The following is a 21,985-nucleotide window of genomic DNA, read 5'->3' as shown; positions in this document are numbered from 1 at the left end:
AAGTTATGATAACAAAGATTTGAATCTTAACATATATAGTCCTTTACATGGCACTTTTTCTAAAACTCTTACAAATTATACATTGAAATTCTTTCAAGAGTTGTAAATATAATAACTATAAAGATAAGCTCTCGAGTAACATGCGTAATCATATTAACAACTCTTATACTCACGTAATCCTACATATCTATATTTTTTTCTTCAATTCATTATTGCACATAGTAAATAATAAATTATTTTACTAATTTTAATCACCGCTATCATATCCATGCATTCGACCTAGTCTCGTGTAAGTCTTATTAATATGCATCAATTTGGATCAATATTATATTTTTTTTTTTCTAAAAACAACTTAATTCAAACCTTCTAAAGATAACAATCTTGATTGATGTTATAATAGTTGAATTGGTAATATACTTAATATGTACCTAATTACTATATTATAACTAATAAGTGAAGTAATAAAACTATATATGCTACAGTAACAAAATAATATAAATAAATTAGAAAAAATATTTTTATCTGTAATTTTATTCTTAACAAAAAGATAAAAAAACGATGTTTAAAATCAATATTTTGAACAACGAATCAAACTAGTTGATTTAATTGGGAATCCTAACCTAATCTGATTTAATTATGTTATAAATTTGGTTTAAGTTTTGAACTAAATTAAATCATATTTAAATTTGTCTAAACCCGTCTATTCATGATTCGATTCAATTCAATCAACCCCTATGTTGATATTAAGGTTAAAATTGAGGAAATTTTAATGCGTTAGAACTTGAACTCAAGACCTAGTGCATTAACACCTAACCATATTCAATTTTGATTAATTGTGGTTCAAATTTAATGTTTAATGATTAGATAAACAAAATTATTTTAATATTTATTAAAATTATCTGAATTGACATAAAATAATAATAATAAAGTGATGCACACACTTATATTTAAAGTGACATGAACATGTTGAGTGAAAGCTTATAGTTGACTAAACCCAAAATGTAAAAATAATGTCTGTCATTTTATGAATAAGAAAGGGATTATGAAAGATAATATTAGGTTGAAAAAAGAATAAGTTGAAAAATATTCCTTTATGCCAAATGTTTATAGAAAAGGACACTATAGGGGGACCAATTCCAAAAGAATGGTGAAAGGAAGATGCTTATAGACTAAGTGGAGATGAACAAATCATGGGAATTAGATGCCAAGGGAATACCACTTGACTATTATTTTGTCAATTAATGAATTAAGTTATTTTATCCTTGAATTCAAATTAAATCAATTCGAATTTGAACAAGTGAAATTCCAACCAGAGTTTCAATTAAATAAGTTAACTCATTTATCTCATTGATAAAATTGATCACCTCTCTGATAATATTATTCATCTCATTAATAATTTTAAGATAATATTACACACCGACATGAACAAAATCAGACTTAAGTTTAAATTGGATATTATAGATTTAAATCAAGTTTAAGTTAAGTGGATAAATCCAGTCTTTCATTGAGTAAGAGTTTAAGTGAAAATTTTAATTTGATAATTCAATTCATTTAATTTTTTAATAATACAATTCATTTTATCGATAATATTATTTATTTTTTAATAATATTATATATTAATTCAAACAAATTTAAATTATGTGTATTATAGATTTCAATTAGGTTTCACGGTCCAAACCTAACTTTAATTCCATTTTGATGTTAATCAACATTATCATTATCATAATTATCACATCAATCATTAGAAGGATATCCAATGGTTGTCTCATCAATTGTCCTCAATAATTACTCTATATGTAATTTCTACATTAACCTGTAATGAAAAAGTTAACTGGGATTTGATTTCACCATTCAACATTATTATTTTATCAAATCAACATCATCCTCTCATCAATGCCATCAAAACAGTACCTGCGGTTAATTCTGAAATTAAAATGTAAGTTTGAACTCAGTTAGACTCATAAGAAAGTAAGTTTGATCTTGTTTGAACTAATATATAACATTATTAAGATACTATTGGTAAAGTAAATAATAGGCCAAAGGACGATTTTCCACCCAAACTATTTTGAATTTTTAAAATTTTTCTCGTTAATTTTGAAAATTTTATTTACCCATCTATAGACTGTTAAACTTAACTGAGTCCATTGGTCATATCATTCCCCCCCCCCCCCCACCCCACCTTAAAAACTAATACTTTTCCTCCAACCCAAGTTTTCAAAAACTGCATTTTCCCCCATAGGGTTTTCAAACTTCAGATCTAATTTTTTCGACGACAACCGACATCTCCAAGCATCTACTCTCCCTCTCCGACGGCCCCTCCTTCGACGACAATCGACATCTCCAACCTACACACAGACGTTGTATGGCGTTGTCCTCGACGACGACACCTAGGAGGGGAAGACGCTGCATGGTCGGAAAGAGGAAACGCCGGGGAGGAAGAGACGTCACCTGGAGATCGTCGGTCATTGTCGAAAAATTCAATCCGAAAGTTTGGAAACCCTATGGGAGAAAATGTTGTTTTTGAAAACTTGGGTTGGGAGAAAATTGTTAGTTGTTAGGGTTTGGGGGTAAAAAAGATATTAAATTTAAGTTTATTTTTAATATTACAGATAAAATGATGATTTTGGCCTTGAATCCGTCAACCTAACTTTTTTTTTAACAGCCCATGGGTAGATAAATGAAATTTTCAAAGTTAACGGGTGGGAATTTACAGAAAAAGCATACCTTGGGTGGGAAATAGTCCTTTGGCCTAAATAATATTATCAAACTTGATGGGACAAACAAGTTAAATTTGAGTTGAATTATGATTCTAACTCATTTGAATTGAATGTAGTTTAAATTCAAATTGACTCAAATTTATAATGATTAATTTGAGTTTAAGCATGAATTTGTTTGAACTAACCAAATTTGTCATTGGCGAGATAGTATTATCGACAGAATAAATAGTTTCATCAATGGAGATTTAAGTTAAACTCAAATGGAATTTTTGAGTTAAAGCATCAACTTGAATTTGGCTCAAATCAAATAACACTAAGCTAAGATGGTTCAGTTCAGATCCAACTTTAGACCCAAATTTGACTCTACACTTCTATAAATGAATTTGAGTGCACAAGTTAGCACATTTTATTACTCCCATATTGAAGTGGAAAGTCTTGACATTATATTGCTAGGCTAATCTCCTCAATTTACTAATTTGATGGTCAAATTCTACCTCAAATGAGTGGTCCAGAGGGTTCCTGGTCTAAAAACAAAATTTCCAACAAAACATGACTGCCTCAACTTTAATTTTTTGGCCTGTTTTATTTGTCATGGAATTGACACAAAACTGTGGCCCAAAGAGGGCGTGCCCCTTTTTTGCAACTTACCAAATATTCCACACATTAGACATCATAAAGAATCAAAGAGGTCCTATAGCACTTCTGCCCATTCCAATTGAACATGACAGTATTAACGTTGGTCAATTCCAATCCATCCATCCGACACCCAGACAATGGTACAACATTGCAACGACCAAAGAGGGCACATCCACCGTCGTGGCACGGTTGGCCTCATATTGTGTCATCAACACTTGAACTTAGTCTTAATCCCACAATTTTTGTTGAATGAAGAAAGATAACGAAATTCCAGACAATAACACATAATGGGTTTGCATTATTTATAACTTCGACACCACCCTAAACCCTAATGATCATGAGATACAAATTTAAGATACAAATTTAAGTTAAGATTTTTAATCAAATTTTGAACTTAAAAACTTAAGGGTTGAGTCAAATTTAAATTATCGATAATTTTGACTTAACAAATTCAAATTAATGTTTTTTTAATTTAAACTGATTTCAAATTAATGAATATTAATATTTGATTTGATTCATATTCACTTCTATCTCAAATAACCGTTCTTGTTACCAACAAGACAAACAAAAAAAACTTTTAATGGGAGATTAAAAATCTATTTTTATTTATAATTTTGTGAGGAATCTTGACATGAAAGCGCATACTTTCCCAGCCTGTCTGTGTCATGCCCATATGGCCTCAGATTCCACTCTTTTCAAAATAATTTTTACCTAATCGATTTGGACTAACCCCATCACGAAAATCGATGTTGCATCAAATTCATGTTATTAAATTACGGTAAATTAAAAAATAAAAATAGGCGGAAGGAGTATTTCTCAAAATAAATACAAATTTATAGGTTTTGAAAAATCTAAATTATCACTCATAAGGTAATTTTTATTATAATTTTTTATTAAAAATAAAAATAAAAATTATTATTTTATTAATAATATTAAAAAAATATTAATTTTATTAAGTTTTTCTTTTAGATTGTAAAAATTAATAACTCTATTTCTGCTTAAAATTTTTTAACTTTAAACAATAATATTTTCTTTTTAAAACTTAAGGTTTATTTTTTTACCCTCTTTAATCATCATCTTCAACCATTGATAACGATTTTTTTTACCTAAAGACACATCAACCAACATCTTTCACCCTTTCTAGTGTGACACAAAGACGCGTCTTCGTCAATTCCAAATGAATTGACGAAGACGCATCAATTCATATGAGTTGACGAAGCCTAGTCACTTTGTAGACCAAACCTTGTTGATTCCGGACAACTCTTCCTTGCATCAGAGAGATAATAATGTTCAAACATCGTCATCGATGGTTGAAGAGAGTAAGAAAATAAACCGTAGGTTTTTAAGGGGAAAATGTTACTTTTTAAAGTTAGAAAATTTCAAATAAGAGTAAAATTGTTAATTTTTAAAACCTAAAGGAGAAAACTTAATAGAATTTATATTTTTTAATATTATCAATAAAATAACGATTTTATCTTTATTTTTAATAAAAAAATTTAACAAAAATTAGCTTATAGGTAAGACTTGAGCTTTTTAAACTCTTATTTTAACATTAAAACTTGGATGGAAAATTGTCCTTTGGCCAATAAAAATAAAAAATTGGTCACATGGCAAGAAAATCTTCATGGTCAATGAAGGAGGAACCAATTTTCGTGGTGAGATTCAGAGAGAAGATTTTATTTTATTTATAACTTTTGATTCCTTTAGTAGAGGACAAAAGATTGTGTTGGAAAAGAAATTTCGCATACAAACAATTGGGTTTTTGATCTGTCTACCAATTTTAATTAGGGTTGGAGGTCATCTGAAGTACTTAAGCTTAGATTGATATTTCGCCCAATTTAAACCCCTCTAAATTTAAATCAAAATGAATTGGTTTGAGCTTGATTACCAACTAGGGTTAATTGAATTCCCCTTGAGCAAGTTCAAGTTATAGCCTAGGGGTGTTGTACTACTGAACTCAAGTTTAAGGGTGTTTGATTTGTCGAACTTGCAAGTTTAGATAATTTGATTAACAAAAGTCAAAACAATATCATTTTAATCAATACGCATCAAAATGACGTCATATGATAATCTATAATACTAAGTTGAACTAAACTCGAGTTTAGTATAAGAAGAGTATGTTGAGCTCGAGCCTAGACTAGAGTTTGACTCTCTCAAATCGAATCGAACTTAAGCTAGCGTAAGCTTAAATTTGAATTAACCCTAAAATCACCACTATGATAGTTAAATTGCATATTGTATTGTTTATCCAAAACCTAATGTTTGGCATCATATGTCGGAGATCATATCATACTATAGGATATGTTTTTTTAAAATAATAATATAAAACAATATTAAATTCAAATTATCATATCATTATGTTTAAAATATCACAAATGTCTTCTCAAATTTTAAAATTTTTTATATACACCTCTGTTAGATTTTTTTTTTAAATAGTGTTTCGATATGTATTGATAATATGTATCATATTATATTAATATTCAATTCATTCTAGGATACATCTAATTTTTTACATTATATTATATTAAACAATACATACGAGATATCGTAAAATACAAATAATCATGATCACCATATCAAAAAAATTCTTGTCAACATTTTTCTCTTCTCCATTGTTTGGAATGAATCAAGCTCGATCACAAGCTAATAGTTTTGAAATCGAGTAAGTTCAAGCTAACTCTTATTTTGATTCAACTTTGGCTTAAACCCACCCTAATTTTCTTAATAATTACATTCACATGCATAAAGTCAACTTTAGTCACGGATTTGCTTTGACCAATACACCTTTATATATTTTGGATACGCTTACTCTAAAGATTCATTCACGTAGTTGAACTAATTAGACATATCAAATGAAATGGGTCAATCCGTCTCGGAAATCGATTAAAATAATACGGTATAAATTGACAGAATTTGAAAAATTGTCCAAAATTTATTCCATTGGACATGTCTAAATTGTCCGAATGTGATCTGTTTGGTGTCTGTTATTGAATTTTAAGTGGCCTAATAAAGCCCAATAATTTACTGATGTCGGACCTTTTAAAATAAATGGGGCAGACTTTAGCCCGATCTAGTGACATTTGTCAAAATGTAGTCATGTTGATTGGGGTTTATCGTTTCAATAATTTTCTGACTCTAAAAAACGACATTGTATTGAACCTTACCTCATGATACCTTGATTGAGCAAAACGTAATAAGGTGGATTCCAACCGATCCCGTGTTTGGGTTTGCTCAAGCTCAAGTTGGTTTTAAGAGAGTAAAGATTGAGTTTGAGCTCGACAAGTTTTGTATTACATAAATTCAAACTCAAGCTCAATATTGTTGACGTGATGCATATTTTCTTAATCTCTTCTCCTATGAAAAGCTAATCAAGTATAAAAAGGCAAAAAATTGATGATGCATACACAACGGAGTGAAATCAAATGAATGAACAAATCAACATGCATACATATTTGACTAAAATCAAACTTGAGATTCATGTATCTTATTGATGAGTGAAAGATACAAATGATGAATTCAAAATTTAGTTGACAATGTTGCTTTGCCTTCAAAGAAAGTTTGAGATGAGAGAGACAATAGTGTGGAGATTAAAAAAAATTCGTCAAGTTGAAAGATACTTCATTTGCTACACTTAGAGCGAAATGATATTGTTTTGCATTGCTTAAATAAAATAACATAATTTCAAAATAATATCATTTTGAATTAACCAAAACGGCGTCATTTTATCTGCATAGGTGATCCAATTACAAATTTATCAAATTGAACACACACTTATGCCTTGAGCTTGCGCTCACACCATAACAGCTCGTTTTGGGCTCAAATGAATCCTTCTTGCTTTTCTTCAACAACGGGAACATTTGATTTATATATGCAAGGCCTGTCTAGGATTAGTCACAACCTAAGTAGCACGAAAACTTACAATAGGATGCGTTTCCACGTTTCGAAAACGTTTTCGTTTCCGAAACTCCCCGAAACTTGTAGGAAACGTTTCGGGTCATTTTAAAATTTTTGAAAAATTTTGAAACACGTTTATTTTAGAAGAAAAATTGTGAAATCAATTAAACACATATCTTTTATATTTTCAAACTGAAAATGTTTTTAAATCTCATATTGAATTCATCTTTTTTCTACTTTTTGATGTGTTACTCATCTTTTCCCTGACATATTATTTAGATTTGTGTGTATTGTTGTTTTTTTCTTAAATATCTACATGCGTTTGTTTAAGAACAATTTACAATAGTTTCTATGATTCTATTTTATAGTATTTTTTCTCTTCATTTTTTATTTATTTATTTTTATATTATACAAGTTTATGTATTTTTATTATAAAAAAATTAGTATTTATAAAAAAACCCTTATATTTTTTATATTTATAAGTTTTCCCACGTTTTCGTTTCCTATATTTTTTAAAAAATATGTTTCCATGTTTCCGTTTCCGCGTTTTCACGTTTCTTCGTTTCCGTTTCCGTGCTACATAGGTCACAGCAGTGCAGTTTTTTTATTGTTGCAAGGCTGACCAATAATTTGAATTCCATTAGACTCTACCGTAGATTGGAACTGGTTGTTCTTCAATTGTCTCGTTTTGTAAGTGGGAGGTGGCATATCCTGCTCTTGTGGGCAATGTTTATATAAGTGATTTAGTTGCTGGGCGGAAAAGAAACACTTGCAGAGTCTCCTTGAGAGATGCCACCACCAAATAGGAGCAGCACTGAATCACAGACAGCTGTTGAATCCCAAAGAAAAAGAGAGTTCACTTTTTTGATCTTGTAGAAATCTAGCCATGGGTAAGGTGGATATGAGCCGAGCAAACTTTGAACATACCTTGGCTCGAGTTCACTTTGGATAAAAAATAGTTTGGTTTAAATTCGTTAAGTTAATATTAAAAGTAATTTAAATTTGATTTGAATAAAAATAATTTGGTTTGAATTTAGTTCGAGTTTGACTCGAATTTTTGGATTGGATATGTGGTTCAAATTCGTTAACTCATTGACAAAACGACGTCCTTTAACAATTATTTAATATAATTCAAATCAAACCACGAGCCAAGTTTAAACCAAATCAAGTCATCTATCCAGTTCGCAAAACAAATTGAGTAAAACTCTCAATAGTTCAAATTTAATTCGGTTTTAAAATGAGTCAAATCTCTTAACTCGAACTCAGTTTACATTTGAAGAAAACAAATTTGAATCAAACCAAGCCAGTTTTCAAACCAGAGCCAGCTCAGTTTGGCTCTAGCGCTAACCATGGGTATGGAATTTCATATTCCCGAGCATTAATAGGATGAAACACCTGGCCATCTTCATAGTTTTTAGTGAAAAGGACTTCACATTATTCAGTATATGCATAAGTTAGCACTCATAAATTATTCAAGTAAACCCTTTCTTCTATCTAGGAAATGCAAGTAAACTATCTAGGATTGTACCTACAAACTTAAAAGCATTTTCAACCCGAAGAAAAATCATAAAATTTCTTCTATCCTTTATCTTCAAAATGAAGAATTGTACTTCAATTCTCTATAAAACAAGTCCAAAATTTCTCTTCCTAATCCTGAACCAGACATAAAGCATATTATCTTTATCAATAAACGTGAGACGAGAAGATCACTTAACATCCTTTTTGTCCATTGATGCTAAGAAAGGATCCCTGACACCAAGGCCAGAAACAATTGTTAATACTGGTTCCCGACATATGAAGATAGCACCTAATATTAGCATCTTTCCAATTTAGGCTCACGGTCAAATATTGTCCTGTCATGTGACACTCAAGGCTTTATGACACAAAATACTCTAGAAACATAGCAGCACCAATCCAACATCATTTTCCCTTACCTAAGACAGTCAAGTCTTCATTCTGGTCCAAGGCCCCGATGATCTTTAAATATTCAATAGCATTTTGTACCGATGGGCAAATTTTAATTAAGCAAAGTTGTGGAATGAGATAGTCAGGCAAAAGATTTCACACACAGAAACAAAAGGTACAGCAACAAGCAGAAGCACAAAATATATCTCAAGTGAGAAAAAGTAACATTCACATAACAATATGAAGATGGAAAAAAAATATATCAAAATTAAACCTTACAGCTAGTAACTCAGGTGACTGAGGAACCCTGGATGGGAACTAAGAAATACTCCCAAGTTCTAAACTTTTGATTTGCAAGCACAGAGACTGCAAAGGTGTCCTTAAAATTTCTGGAACCTGACACTCCGCAAAAGCATCGTATACACACCTAGGATAAAGATGGTAACATTTTCCATGTTTAACAAGGCCAGCCCTTCCTCTTCTCTGGATACTATATAAATCATACAAAAAAAAAAGGAAGGAATCTATTCAATGAATGGAACTGATTGAAAATGTGTTAGGTCTCATGTTTACATCTCCTCCAAGAGAGGAAAACAAATGCAAAGCAAAAGGGGGAATGGCACAGATAGCAGAAAGCTGAAAAAAGCAAGTGGCAGCCTGATACTTACCTCCACTGAACTGCTCAACACAATCTCCCGGCAAGTTCAATGGTGCCGGATTCTCTCCTCCAAGCCTGGTATTTGAGAGACCAGGTTCTTTCCCAGAGTTTCCATAACCAGTATCAATTTTCTGTTCTCTTTTCTCTCTCTCCATTTCCCCTTTTTATTCTCTCCTTGCAACTGTCAGCCCTTCTCAACTCATGCTATGTTCCTATCCAATTTCCTGTGGTCCTGTTCTCTATTTTTGTGCAAATGCCACCGGTGCTTCCAATTTGTTGCCTGCAAAGGTTTTTGCTTCTTGCCAGAAACGTATATATGGGTCCAAACACAGCCACATAGCAACAAATAGGCAGGACCACGCTGTCACAAATAATACAAAATCAAAATCCCATATCAATGCAAAAGTTGGCACACTGATCAAAGGATTCACTGGGATAAAGCAAAAGATAACTATACAAAACCATGCCACAAGCCAGAGCTGCTAATTGCTCAAAATAACATCCATCCATTTTCTCCCCTGAGAACAGCTCTTGCTTTGACTTGTCACATACAAACGCAGTTAACTTCCTCCTCCAGTCCTCCAAATCATCAGACGGGAAGGCACGCTAACAAATGTAGCAAAAAAGACAGTTAATAACCATGAACATTTATAAATAACAAAGACGGGTACATCTGAACTTACATACAATCTTCCACTAGTTGAAAAAAAAAAATTGAGAGTGCTGCTTGATTGAACAAAGTTGAGCTGAATAAAATTAGTGCCTACTAATTCAGAATTTAATAAAGGAACATAAATATGGAAACAGAATTTACTCTCACAATTAATTATTCTGACAAAATGCCTAAAACCTACTATTTGAAAAGCTAAACCATACTATTGTGTGTATGGATTGCAAAATTGTTAGAACCACGCCTATAATTGAAATAATCTTAGTCAATCTAAAAAGAGTTTCAGGTAGTAATTGTGCTGCCAATAGGGGGTGGATTTGGGACGAGTCAGTTTGGGTTCGATCCATGTTCAGTTTGTTTGCCCCTTTGGCAATTTTGTTCCACCTATGATACTGTTAACCCCACAACAATATTGTTAATCTCGTTAGTCGAGCTTGAGCTTAAGATGACCTTCTTCGGGCTCGACTCACCTGAGCTCAAATCTTTTAACTGCAAATGTAAGATATTTTAATATGCACAAAAATAGAAAGATTGAAGTTAAAGAACAATTTTCACAAACCAAAACACTCAAATATACCATCTAATTACAATAGTTTAATGGAACGTTTGATTTGAAAAATGTTTTATTATTAAAATTAAAAAATTACCTATCTTGAAAATTACTAGATATAAATCATTACTATATTTGATAAAATTTAATAAAAATAGGTAAATATAATATTAATATATTATTTTATTTAAATACTTTTAAATATAATTATTATAAAATATTTTTTATGTTATTTATTATATTAATTAAAAATAAGATTATTTTTATATTTAAAAAATTAATAAATAAAAATATAATTATAATCTTTTAATACTTACAGTAAAAATAATAATTAGAGTATTTTTTATATTACTTATTATATTATTATTGATAATATAATATTATTAAATATTTTAATTTTTATGAATAAAATAAAATAATATAAATAATAAAAAATTATGTTGTTAGAATAATAATACTAACCAAACCCCTTGAGAGTTCATGGTGCCGCTGTCTAGAGATAACTTTATCGGGATTGGAGGTTCTATTCAGTAAATTTAACAAAACTTTTGAAGCTAACAACATAAGAAACGAAAAACACAAGAAATTGAGATCAAAACCCAGTTAACGTCAACATACAATCACACTTACCGGTAGTAGTCACGTGTCCAGATTCCGATCAGAGCGTTCCTGCATACTCCGTCATTGTACGCTGAAACTGAATTGAGTTTTGAATGAGTCAGTCGGTGACAACTTGACAGGGGGCGTGAACGTATCATTTTATCAGTTTCTGTATTTTCTTTGATTATTTTTCACTTTTTAGTTTCGTATTTTTCCCCATCAGGGAGGATTCAAACCAAGGGTTAACTAGAGATCACTTCGAGTTCGGAATAACAAGTTTAAGTTTAAATTTGAATAAGTAAGAATGATGAACAATAACCTTTGAATAGACAAAAAAATCACTAAAGAGAGTGAGAAGATCTTTGGTGAATAATCGATGATCAATCCAGAATTTTGAATTGAGCAATCAAACAATAAATTTAATTCAACTTCAACTCATTTAAACTGAATATAAATTTAAATTCAAGTCAATTTGGTTGAATTCCCCCTGAGTTTTTTCCAAGGCTAAAGGATTTACTTCCACCCAAGTTTTGATACGATTCCAAAATTATACTTACGAAATTTTTATGTCTAATATTGTCTAATTTTGAAATATCACAATTCCCCCTTCTCTCCAAACCTAAAGTTTTTTCTTTCCCCATCCGTCTACTATCTTTAATGTTGATGACCTCTTTTCTTTACCCTAAAATGTTGATCGACACGTGACAAGACACGAATAACTCTTGTCTTTAGATCTCTTCGTCTCAAAAAAAGAGATTTAGAGAGGGGAGACACCAGCTAATGTTTTGAGACGAAAAGATTCGGAAATCTCTTTGTCTCCAAAAAAGAGATCTGAAGAGGAGAGACGCCGACTAATGTTTTAAGGTGAAGAGAGGAGATCATTGATGTTGGAGATGATGACAGAAGAAAAGAAGAAAAAAAAACCATAGGTTTGGGAGGAGAGGTGAAAATATGATTTTTTGAAGTTAAAAAACTTTAAGTGAGCTTAAAATTATTATTTTTTAAAACTTTAAAGAGAAATGTAATGAATTTTATATATTTTTTAATATTATTAATAAAATAACGATTTTACCTTTGTCTTTAACATAAAATTTTAACCACAGTTGATCTATATATGTGATTTTGTATTTTTCAAACTTCGTGAATGTAACTTTAAGAATGCGTCAAAACTCGGGTGAAAATAGTCCCTGCGCCTTTTTTTTTGAGTATCCTACCTGCCAGATTTGTCCCCAACCATACCAGATTTTTCCGCCATCAAATCATTAATGCAAAATGCCAAAAAGAAACCATTTCAAACCCCAGAAAATCTCCATAACATAAAGCTTAAAACATAGGATAGAATACATAGATTCCTGCTTTTACTAGCCCTTTGCTTTCTTCTCCTGGGTTACAGTTCGTCTTATTCAAGCTCTCCAGCCTTGACAAAAATAAACTCAAAAACCTTATACTTAATAATATTCATCTTCTTCTCACAGCATCAAAATAGCATCTATGCAAGGCCATGGGGCATCGATTCTGTCAACTTTTGGCTCATTCTAACATAGCATTTTGTGGACTTCAGCTGCTTAGTAAGTATAGCCCTTAACAAACATTCCCTTCTTGGCTTCTTCACTTTCACCTTTGGCAGAGTACTTTCCGAGTTGAGCCAGAGAGTTTGCCTTTGCACGAGCCAAGAGTGCCTTCTGTGCAGCTTCAATATTCTCAGGACGACCTTGCCATGTCTTAAGGACAGTGTTCTGCAGTGCTCGTGCATACGAGAACGACACATGCCATGGGTTGGGAGTTTCTTTCATTGCATTCAAGTTCAGTGTTGCTTCTGCTTCGGATTGTCCTCCAGACAAAAACTGAGAATTAAACGTAACAAGAAACAGTTATCAGTAAGCTCTTGTGAGTATTCAAGAGAGAAAATATTGATCAAGAGAGATCGGTTTGAGTTTTTACCATGATTCCCGCTGGCGGGACTCTTCTCTTAAGCATTGTTAATGTATATTTAGCAATGGTCTCAGGCGAAGCCTTTTCCTTGTGTTCGGCTCCTGGTGTAACCACGCTGGGCTTAAGGAGGATTCCCTCGAAAATGACATTGTTTTGGGCCAAGTAGAAAAAGACTTCTGACTAGACCTTCTCCGCAACTTTAAGGGTCCTCTCAATTGGGTGGTCACCATCCAGAAGAATTTCAGGTTCCACGACTAGTACAAGACCGTTAAACATAAAATGTATTAACAAGTTACTCTAATAAACAGTCCAATAAGAAAATGGACAAAATGAAAGGTCTTGAAGATTAAAGTATACCTGAGAAATGGCTGCATATCGTGCAAGTCCCCAGGCAGCTTCCTTAACAGCAAGAGCAGAAGGACCACATGGGATGCAACAGTTTTCTACAACGACCAAGATAATAATTACAACCCAAAAACATTTTAATAAAAGTCTCAAAGAGCAAAGCTTTGTGTACTTATAATGGGTATCAATTTGAGTATTAATGATAATGTATCATTATGCGATTAAGTATTACTTTATCATTAATTCAAAATCATCCAATCACATTGTGATACATCTCATTGGTATCCGAATTGGTACTCATTATAAGTATATATAGTATTATTCAATCTCAAAACTTTGTCACGCTTGCATCGCATATTTTACAATTAACATAAGGTTCATTTTTACCAGAACCGGTAATATTACCAGACCAATATTTGATAACAAGTATCAATAATTTTGTTACATAAAACAATATTTCAACATATCATAACAGAAAAATCAATATTTGATATCTAAAACATTCGTATATGTAACCAACACATTGCTACTCAGTCATCAAAACACCCAATTGGTAATTTTATCGGGAACAATATCATACCATACGCCTTGATTTATCATTTAAAAGATGACAAATAGCCAAGAACTGCAAGAATGGATCTAACATCAAAATTTTACAATCGAAGCTCAAACAGGATCCTTTAACTCTTAAATTTTGAATTATAGACCAATATAAAATCTCAACCATTCATCTAATCCAATCAATTGTTACAATTCAAACATAAAATTAAATACTGGATAATTTCTTCAACTCTACAATGGGAGCATTTAGTTCGGGGTAATTTTTGTTATCTCGATAACCTATCTTTTATTATTTATTATTGATATTATCTTATTTTGTTAAGTAATAAAAAAAATCTGATAAATCTTACATGATTGGTAATATGGGAATAATCTAATTAATACTTTCATAAACTTAATTTTATCCTTAATGATTAATTTTTTAAGATTAAAAATACATTCATTTTCAAGTAAAATAACAACTATTAGTTTAATCTCAAAATTTTATCCATAATAGTTGAAAAACTCAAATACTCACCCATAGACTAACTGTCTTCCAAATTTTCATTTAAAGGCAGGGTAAAAATATCATTTTAACTATAAACATTAAAACTTTGAAATTTTTATTATTTTCCCCCTCCAGATTTTAAAAACTAATACTTTAACACATTCTCAAAGTTTGAAAAGTTTAGATTTCACCTTTAGGGTTTGTTTCCTTCTCCAGCCACCATCATTCCGAAAGACAACCGATGCTTTCCACTGATTGTCCATCTTTGGCTACAAAGGACAACGAAGGACAACCTTTTGTTGTCCAGATTTGGAAGACAAAGCGTCGTCTCGATCTGGACAATGAAAGGTCGTCCTTCATAGCTGGAGATGGAAGATCGGTGGAAATCGCTAACTGTCAATCGAAATGATGGTGGTCGGAGAAGGAAGCAAATCCTAAAGGTGAAATCTAAACTTTTCAAACTTTGAGGATAAGTTCAAGTGTTAGTTTTTAAAACTTGGAAGGGGAAATGATAAAAATTTTCCAAGTTTTAAAGTTTATAGGTAAAATGATGATTTTACTCCTATCTCTAGTTGAAAATTTGAACGACAGTTAACCTATGGGTAGGTATTTAAATTTTTCATTTGTTATGGATATGATTTTGAAATTAGGCTAAAATCTGAATGAGAAATTATTCTTTTCCCATATATATATGTATTGGAAATAAGTTAAAAAAATATTTGGTATTCTATCAACCAAATACAATAATAATCCATAATGTCAATTTTACCAAACTTAGTTATAATACATACTAATCTTCAAGATATTATATCTTTGTGTTTATTTTTTATTTTTTTGCAATAAATAATATTAATGATCCAAACGTACCTTAATAATACATTTGTTTTAAGGAATATTTTATTATTAAAATTGGATAATTAACACAAAGATAGATTATCTCAAAAATTAATATTGTATATGAATAAATTAATATATATAAATAATTATTATATTTTATAAGTAATAATAAAATAATACAAATATATTATTTTACTTAAATATACCTAATATATATTCAAGTAAATTTATCTTAAATTAAAATAAAATTCAAATTTCTTTAAAATTTTATTAACAGACAAACCAAACCAATCAATATAATGTTATTAATAAAAAATAAATTATTAAAATCATCTTTTATTCTCTTTAATCAAAGGTAAGTGTGTTTGATTCATGAGTATAAAATATTAATGTAATAATTTATCTTTTATCAATGAGATAAATTGATTTAATTTATCAAATAATAAAATATTTTTATAATTTTATACTATTAATAATAATATAACAGATAATATAAAAAATTATTAATAATATGACAAATAATATAATAAGAGTTTAATTACAACCACCAAAGTATTTATAGAATTAATATAAAAAAATATTTTAAAATAATTAATATATTTAATAAAAATAACACTTTAGTATCTTTTTATTACTTTCAACTAACCTTGATGAAGATCCAATTTTAACCCTGAAAACAATTAAAAAAAAATCACAATTCAAAAAGATCAAACAGTAGCAATCAACACGGGAAATTTAAATTTCAAACAAGAACGATAAAATATGAAGCATCGAAAAAGGGACCATTAAGATGAAGAGTAGAGAACTGACGGCGGTTTTAACAAGTTCATTAGTGTAAGAACCGGCGTGGATCGGGAGGGAAACTCGACGAGTTGCGAAATGAGTGGGGGCGGACGATCGGGAGCGTTGAGTGAATGATTGTTGGCCGATCCATTGAGACGACGCTGCGTTTAGCTTGGCCAAGCTTGCACAGGCCATGGCTGACACGAGACTACGATTTCTCGGGGTCTGTTGGAGGCGATTTATCGGCCTTCAGTTTCGGGAATTGCCACACGCTGTTGTTTATAAATACAACAGCGTTTTTCTCGGAGAGTCCGCTGAAGGGATCTTCGGATCTTCCAATGAACGTGCGACAACACCAAACATACCTCAGTTTCTGATGAAATTACCAAATCACCCTAATGTAATGACCGTTTTATCCTTTTGGATTTTGATTCCATGACAAACCAAATAATCATTTTTTTAAAGGGTATCGACACATAATCGAACTATTACAATTTTTTTTATTGGAAAGATAAAAATTAATTTTTTCTATTGGAAAGATAAAAATTAATTTTTTCTAATTAAAAGCATTAGATTTTTAATGTTTCAATTGAAACAAGATTGAAAATTTATTTTAATTTTTTATTAATAAATAAAGATTTTTTATTTTTCATAAAAATGATTAAACTTTATTATTTTCTATTGAATAAACCATGTTAATAATTTTTTTATCTAAAATAAAATAAACAATTTTAATTATGTTTGTTTAGTATCTTAAATAGTAAATATTAAAAATTTAGTTCATTTGATAAAAAAAATTGAAATTTCAATCCCTTCAATATGAAAATATGTGAATTTAATCCATTCAATAAAAACAATTTGATCTTTTTAATTAAAAAAATATAATAATTTGATACCTTATACTATTTTTATCACGCTTTTATAATAATTTATGAAAGGTAACAATGCTTGAATGCATCGATTTTTCTTTTAAAGATATTAAACTTTTCAATTTTTTTTACTAATTGAAGAAACCAGAGTATATTTCAACATACAAAAAATAGGGTTAACCTCTAACGTCGTTAAAAATGAATTATGTTAATTTTTTTAATTTAGAAATGATGTTATGATAATTTTTTACTAACCAAACTTTGTTTTTTTAATAAAGAGACTGAATTTTTATATTTTTCTGTTCAAACGATCAAACTTGTATTTTATTATACAAAAATATATTTAACCTCTAAATATGCATTATATTTTTCTTACAACTTCTCAATTACATCTTGTATATTTTTAAAATTTTTTTAGTCAAACGGTTAAAACTTGCTTCATTTTGTTTTTAAAGTGTATTTTGTTTGTTTAAATTTTTTAATCATAACAATGATTTTCTTCAAACCTAAATAAATTATTTTTTATCATTATTCACAAGTTTCTTGTTAAATCCAAATAAGAAAGAAACTTTCAAACTTTCAAATTTCAACTTTGAACTTAAAAATTTTCTACTAAAAAAACAATATGAATAAAAAATCTTATGTCATGTATAAAATGTCCAACATTTTTAAAGAAAAATTATCAAATTATTCCTATTAATCATCGTTTGAACTCAAATAATAGTTCGATACCTTTAATATAAAATAATAAAAATTGGGTTCATCTAATAGGAAAATAAAAAATTCAATAGAAAAATCGAAAATTTTGGTCTATTTAATTTAAAAAAAGACAAAATTCTTTTTCTTCATTAGATAAAAAAATATAATTGTATATCTTCAAATATTGTTACCTTAAATTTATAAAAACGATAATATTTTAAGTATAAATATTTGAATACTAATAAGTATGAAAAACTAATGTGTTATATATAATTGAATAATTTTAAATTATTAATATAATAAAATTATAAATTTTTTTTTATAATAATATATCAGTTTATTTATATGTATTTATAACAAAATTTAAAAAGGAAAACAAGAAGGGGTATTTTTGTCATTATATATGCAATGTAGGGTACCCCTGCCCTGCAATTATCAAGAAGTTTTTTGGCGTCGAAGTTTGGAGACGCTACGGGGAGAGAGGAGGTGAATTGACCACTTGCCCCCTCACCGAACAATTGACAACCGCCTTTGAAATCTATCCATCCACTGCCTGTTCTGTCTCTTTCAAAAGCACTTTTGGACTTATGCCCAATAAGCACTTCTTTCTTTCAGTCTCTGCACCCAACGTCTTCATGATAGAAGCACTTCTCTTTACACTTTTTTCAAAAGCCCATCCACGCGTGGGTTCGAATCAAGTATGCACGGGCTTAAAACTATATTCGATTCAAATGAACAAAACTTAGCTAAAGTTCTATCTCAGTGGTTAGGCTCGAGCTTTAAAGCTCATCAAAATTTTTCACCAAAGTTGTTTTTTATCTTATCCAATTAACTTTGTTAACAATTCCTTTTCTTTTAGTAATTTGGCAACACTTTTTCTTCTTTCTTGAGTTACTGTTTATCATTTGAGTTAATTTAGATCGGATTTAAATTTAAGTTCACTTTTATTTAAGTTCGATTTAGCTCAAATTCACCCTTAAAATTTGTTAATAAGTTTATAAATTTCATAAAATCCAAGGGGGCAAATTGTTTCTAAATTTTTGATTAACTTTCTTATAGTAATTCTAAAAACTTTATCGGTGATAAATTTTAACTATAAAAGCATTTTAGTCTTGTTCATGAGGGTTTTTTTTTTTGGAGCTGTCAAATAACAAAAACATAATGTTACGTATACAAATTATACAAATAAATTATTTCCTACAAACTGACATGATAATCTTAGACATTTAAAATCACTCAATAATTTTAAAATATACTAATTTGTATAAAATCATGTACATATAAAATATAGTAAAACCTCTCTTTGGTTAAATTGATGAAACAACACCCGATGAAGCAGTAAACTACAAGAACTGCTACCAACAATCTGATATATAAATAGAAGTCTCTTAACTAAAAATGACAAATAGAAATTATTTAAATATCAATTACCTAATTTTCAGATTTAAATTTGAATTGGGAAAAATAAAATGGTAATTTTTCTTTTTATCCTATAAGCATAACACATAGTTGATGAAAATGAGTATTTATAACAAATATATGAAAATGGGTGAGAAATCCCTTTAAAAAAAAAAAACAACAAAAATCTCAAAATACTCTTTCAGTAATCACTATAAAAACTCGATAAAAACATTTTTTTCATAATTAAATAACATAATTATAACTATAAGCTTATGAGTAATTGATCAAACCACATTAAATATATCTTTTGTTTTTAATATTTTCTCGTAAACTTCATATTACGTTTAATTATCAGGTTAGTGGATAATAGAATCACTTAACTAATTCTAACTGTTATTATCATAACTTATCTTATGTAGTGCTTAAAATTATATACTTTTAATTGATGACAAAAAAATGTCGTCAACATCAACCATGATAAAATATGGTAAGAAATATGGTTTTGCCTACAAATTTCCTAAAATTTAAGGGGAAATTTATTAAAAATATTGTATTAATACTTATTTAGCAATTTGTAAAATATGAGGGGTGAAAGAATAGTTATATAATCTAGGTGGGTGTCTTTGGAGAGAAATTTGCATTTCATAGACAGACTGAAGAGCCAATGTGTAAGTGGAATTTTAATTATCAATGTTTTAGTGAATAAGAAATTTGAGTCAATTGATTGAGTTTGCTCTTATGAAACAAAAGGAATTAGAGATGATCAAAACAATTTGAGTATAAGCTAATTAATTTTGTGTAAATTTTAAATAAAATTATTTTTTAAAACTAAGTTTGATCCTTAATTCATCAATTTTGAGTTGATTTTTTAAATTTAAATCAATTTTAAGATGAGTTTTATTCAAACACAACTTAGACAAAATCTAACTCTAAATTTCCTAAATCTAATTTAAGATAAATTCAAAATTAACTAGATCAGACTTGAACTTAATAAAAAATAATTTTACTTAAAATTAAACTTAAATGTTTGAATTGGAGTCGTTTTATGAAACAAATTTAATATTTGACTCAAACTCGAGCAAATTGATTGAATCGAGACTAGAAATTTGAGATGACATTATGAAAAAATTGATAAAATACTTTATGTTTAAGACATGTGACTTTGAAATATTGTCGTAGCACAAAGTCAGAAGGATTCGAATGCACATGAAATGTAGAAAGTTAGATGTGCATTTGCATTTTAGTTGTTTCTTGTATTTCAAAGAAGCATTGCTATATCCATCCAAGTCAGAATATTTAATTAACTATTTAAATAACGTGTTATCATATATTTATGGTTAATTTATTTTTAAGGGCAAAAGACCACTTTTTACCTGAGTTTTAATGCAAAGATAAATGCATACCTGTAAAGTTTCAAAAACTCAAATATTCACCTATAAACTATCTGTTGTTAAAATTTTTTTGTTAGAGTTAAAGGTTAAATCATTGTTTTATCAATAATATTAAAAAAAAATATATAATTTTATCACATTTTTCCTTTGAGTCTTGAAAACTCACATGTCATTCCTCAGTTTCAACTTTGAAAAGTAATTTCCTCCTCCCTCCCCCCCCCCCCCCCCCCCCCCCCCCCCCAACCCCTCCTCTAGAAAAAAAAACCCTAAGGTTTGTTGTAAACTCTAACGATGGTGATGATGACAATGACAATCAATCGGTTCCATTGTCGACTAATCTTTTATGCATCTTCCTCTGTTGTTGTCGTCGATGATGTTAGACGAAGCCCACAGACGAAGAAGCTTTGTTGAATCAACTCCAAACAGTGAGAATTTGTCACGTTCATCTACTTTTGGCCATTGTATTCACTAAGTGTAATGAGAGGTTCATTTGTTCAATCATGTGGTCCATATCGCAAGGGCTTCATCTTTATAAATCTTTATGTCGAACACATAGTTCTTAAATTTAAATAACCCTTTTTCGAATTTGGATCACCACTATACAATATTATTCATATGAACTAAATGATTATCCAAGATTTCAATCAAATGAGAGAAATTGTGACACTATCGAAACTCTAAATATAAGAGGTTGTTATATTGTATGAATCTAATAAAGAAAACTAATGAAATAGTTATACGATTAGGTATTAATGAATACAAATAAATTAAATTTATCATCTTATAATTAAGTAATTAAAGATGAAATAAGAACCTAACTAGAAGAAAGACGAGGGGTGGCCACCAATTGAGAATGAAATAAAAATGAGACAGTTCGAGTTCTTCATGCCAAAGTTAATGATAGTTTGAATTTATCTCGGCCCTTAAGTTCAAATTCGAAGTTCGATTAGAGTTTATAGTTTGGATTTGTACCCCAAATTTATAATTTATTAATCTAATAATATCATTTTATCTAATAATAGATAAAATAATATCGTTTTGATAATTATT

At 29.6% G+C, this 21,985-nt stretch overlaps 1 pseudogene; it reads right to left on the bottom strand.

The window, feature by feature from the left end:
- Positions 1 to 12,903: 12,903 nt before the first annotated feature.
- Positions 12,904 to 14,989, bottom strand: LOC123217582 (annotated as a pseudogene).
- Positions 14,990 to 21,985: the final 6,996 nt, after the last annotated feature.

The sequence above is a fragment of the Mangifera indica genome, chromosome 5, assembly GCF_011075055.1.
Source record: "Mangifera indica cultivar Alphonso chromosome 5, CATAS_Mindica_2.1, whole genome shotgun sequence".
Classification (NCBI taxonomy): Eukaryota; Viridiplantae; Streptophyta; class Magnoliopsida; order Sapindales; family Anacardiaceae; genus Mangifera; species Mangifera indica.
This window is presented reverse-complemented; position numbering and strand designations above follow the sequence as displayed.